The 4,068-nt window shown below is 38.1% G+C and overlaps 1 pseudogene; it reads right to left on the reverse strand.

The window, feature by feature from the left end:
• Window positions 1–1,404: 1,404 nt before the first annotated feature.
• LOC112483230 lies at window positions 1,405–1,523 on the reverse strand (annotated as a pseudogene).
• Window positions 1,524–4,068: the final 2,545 nt, after the last annotated feature.

Raw genomic sequence — 4,068 nt, forward strand, 5'->3', positions numbered from 1 at the left:
TATCTCTTTGTTAAAGTTCTCACTGAATTCATCTACACTTCCCCTAAGTTCATTGAGCATTTTTATAACCAGTGTTTTGAACTCTGCATCTGTTAGATTGCTTGATTCTATTATTCTTGGATCTCTGTTCCGTTCTCTCGTATGGTTTCTGCTTCTTTGTCTTCCCATTTTGGCTGGCTTTCGGTGTTTCTGCGTACTAAGCAAAGCTCTTAAGTCTCCTGGTCTTATTAGTGTGGCTTTGTGTAATAGGTGTCCAGTGGCACAGTCCTAAGAAGGGTTCAGCTGCAGGCCAAGTTTAGCCCTAGCCTGTGCCCCTCCGGGGCCACCTGTTAAGATTCAGCAAGTAATCTGCAGATGCTGTGCTTATAGTTGCAAGAAACTACACCAGAAACTGAATCCAGCTGCCACTAGTGTGAGTTTTGGCACTGCTCATCAAGGAGCATAAGACTCGCTGAGGACACACCTGGATGTGGCTTGGGTGGGACCGCGAATTGGGTGAGGCGAAGTTTCAGGGCATCCTCTGGGTGGAGCAACCTCTGTTATCCAGTTCCATGAGGTCTCATCTATGGCGGCACTGAGTCCATGCACTGGGAGTGGGTAGGGCTCAACAGAACAATGGATATTGCTGGCATTTCTGTACAGAGCGAGTCTCGCCTCGACCCTCACTCCGACAACTCAGTGTCTGTCCCCTTGGAGTCCCTGGTGGCCCCCGAGCAGCTAACCAGGCGCTGGTGTTCAGAGTGAGCAGATTCATCACTGCAAAAGTCCACTTGCACACACAGCCCTTTTAAGAGGGGTCTGCAGCTGCTGGCTGCTGCTGCCACATGCTCCGTCCCACTCAGTCGCTAGGGACTGGGCAGCCTTGTGTCCTTGCTCCGTCCTACCTCCTCCCGTTGTAGAGTGATTTCTTACTTCTTTCCTTAGTTGTAGGGCTTGTTCATCTAGATTCCAGGTGATTTTCCCTACTTTTTGCTCCTTGTTTCTGTCACAACTTTGATTTTGTCACCAGAGGGATGAACAGAGCCTTTATAATCTACACCAATTTCTTTTCTGTCTTCTCACTTTTTTGATAGTATCCTTTGAAGCACAAAAGTTTTTACTTTTGATCGAGTCCACTTTATCTATTTTTTCCTTTTTTGTTTATGTATGTGGTACCATATATATGAAACCACTGACAAATCCAAGGTCATGAAGACTTACTTCTATGTTTTCTTGTAAGAGGTTTATAGTTCTCACTGTTATATTTAGGTCTCTGAACCATTTCAAGTTATTTTTTATATATCATGTGAGGTAGGAGGCCACCTTAATTTTTTTTTTCTTTTTTTAGGCGAGGCAACCCTTGGTTGACCTCACAGATTGCAAGGACCTTCTCAATTTACAATCCCTTATTTTTTATTTTATTTACACCTACAGCACCTGGTCTTCCTAGGTGATCTCCCATCCAAGTACTAACCAGGCCTGATTCTGCTTAGCTTTTGAGATCAGATGGGATCGGACTTGTTCAGGGTGGTATGGCCGTAGACCACCTTCATTCTGCATGTTGATATTCAGTTGTCCTAGTACCATTTTCTGAAGAGACTATTTTTTCCTCATTGAATTGTTTTGGCATTCTTGTTGATAATCAATTGACTATAAACATGACTTCATTTCTCAGTTCTATTAAATTTACCTATATGTCTATCCTTATACCAGTGCCACACCATCTTGATTTATTTTTGCATTTTAGTCAATTTTGAAATCAGTAAGTATGAGATCTCCAACTGCGTTCTTTTTAACACTATTTTAGCTATTCTGTCTGGTTCTTTTAAATTTCAATATGAATTTTAGGTCAGCTTGTCAGTTCTTACAAAGAAGCCAGCTGGAATGCTGATAACAATTGGGTTGAAACTATAAACCATTTAGGGAAGTATTGCCATCTTAATGACAGTAAGTCTTCCAATCCATAAATATAAGATGTCTATTTATTTACATCTTGTTTCTTTCAAAAAATGGTTTACAGTCTTAATTTTTATTTTTCAATTAGAGTTGACATTCGATATTATTTTCTATCAGTTTCAGATGTACAACATAGTGGTTACACATTTATGTGACTTACGAAGTGATCCCCCCGATTATTCCAGTACCCACCTGGCACTATTGCTTGATTACAATATTATTGACTGTATTCCCCATGCTGTATTTTACATCTCCATGACTATTTTATAACTACCAATTTGTACTTCTTAATCCCTACACTTTTTCACCCAGCCCCCCAAACCCTCTCCCATCTGACAATTACCAGTTCTATGCATCTATGAGTTTGCTTCTTTATTTTGTTCCTTAGATTCCACATATAAATCATATGTTGTCTTTCTCTGACTTATTTCACTTAGCATAATACCCTCTAGGTCCATCCATGTTATTGAAATGGTGAGATTTCATTTTTATGGCTGAATAATACTCTTTTGTGTATATGTACCACCTCTTTTTTTATCCAATTGTCTATTTATGGGCACTTAGGTTGCTTCCATATCTTGGCTATTATAAATAGCACTGCAGTGAACATAGGGGTGCATAGATCTTTTCGAATTAGTGTTTTGGTTTTCTTTGGTTAAATACCCAGAAGGGCAATTGCTGGGTCAAAAGGTAGTTGTATTTTTAATTTGTTGAGAAACTCCATATTGTTTTCCATAGCAGCTGCACTAATTTGGAATTCACGTGCCCAAAGGTTCCAGTTTTTCCACATTAAAACACCTAACTCTGTTATTGGATTTTTGATGGTATTTATCTTAATAAGTGTGAGATGTTATCTCATTGTGGTTTTGATTTGTATTTACCTAATGATTAGTGTTGTTGAGCATCTTTTCATATGCTTGTTGGCCATTTATATATCTTTGTAGAAATGTCTATTCAAGTGCCTTGCCTGTTTTTAAATTAGGTTATTTTGTTACTGCTGTTGAGTTGCGGGAGTTCTTTATATATTCTGGATTTTTGGTGATGGTTTCCTTTATTGTGTAAAACTTTTTATTTTGATGTAGTCCCATTTGTTTAGTTTTTCTTTTGTTTCCCTCGCCCAAGGAGATATATCACGAATAATATTACTAGGAGCAATGTCAGAGAGTCTGTTGCCTATTTTTACTTCTAGGAGGTTTATGGTTTCGGGTCTTACATTTAAGTCTTTAATCTATTTTGAATTTATGCTTGTATATGGTGTATGTAGTCTTCAGAATATAAGGTTCACACTTTGGTTAAATTTATTCCTATGTATTTTAAAATTTTTGATACCATTATAAATGGAATTGTTTTCCTTATTTCATTTTCAATTTGCTCATTGCTCTTGTACAGAAATACAATTGATTTTTGTATAGTAATTCTGTATCCTCTAACTTTGCTGAACTTGTTTATTCTAATAATTTTTAGTGGGTTCCTTAGGATTTTCTATATACTAAATGCCATCTGCAAATAGAGATGATTTTACTCCTTTTACAATTTTGATGCCTTTAATTTCATTGTCTTGTCTACTTGCCCTTTCTAGAATGCCAGTACAAATGTCGACTAGAAGTGACAGTGGACATTGTCTTTTTCCTGACCTTAGAGGGAAATCTCAGTGGCTCACAACCTTTATTTTTTTTGTTCATATTACATGTAAGCCATAGTCAAACAGTAGGTCAGCTACAACTGTGCTCAGTTCGTGGCTCAGTTCTCCATAGACATAAATGTCTTTTCTTCTAGGACCCAGCCTGAGGCCTTACTTGGGCTATACTGTTCTCTTGGCAGAGGGCAAACACAAGAAGCAAAGCCAAACCAAGCTACATAATCATCTTAAAACTCAGATAGGTGTGGCATATGAAATATCCACTCATCTCCTTGGCCAAAGCATGTCATTTGAGCTCAAAATCAAATCTGTACTCCTCCTACAAGAGACATGGAAAGTCATCTGGCAATAAGCAGGGATACATAATTCTCTTACAGGGAAGGTGGAGAGTAAATTTGCTGTGAAGAATAATATCACCTACCCTATCGAGTCTATGTGTAATTTCTATTACCTCTAAGAATTATAGGAAATTATTAACTCAGCACTAAATTCAA

This window comes from Pteropus alecto, unplaced genomic scaffold (assembly GCF_000325575.1).
Source record: "Pteropus alecto unplaced genomic scaffold, ASM32557v1 scaffold116, whole genome shotgun sequence".
In the NCBI taxonomy this organism is placed as follows: domain Eukaryota; kingdom Metazoa; phylum Chordata; class Mammalia; order Chiroptera; family Pteropodidae; genus Pteropus; species Pteropus alecto.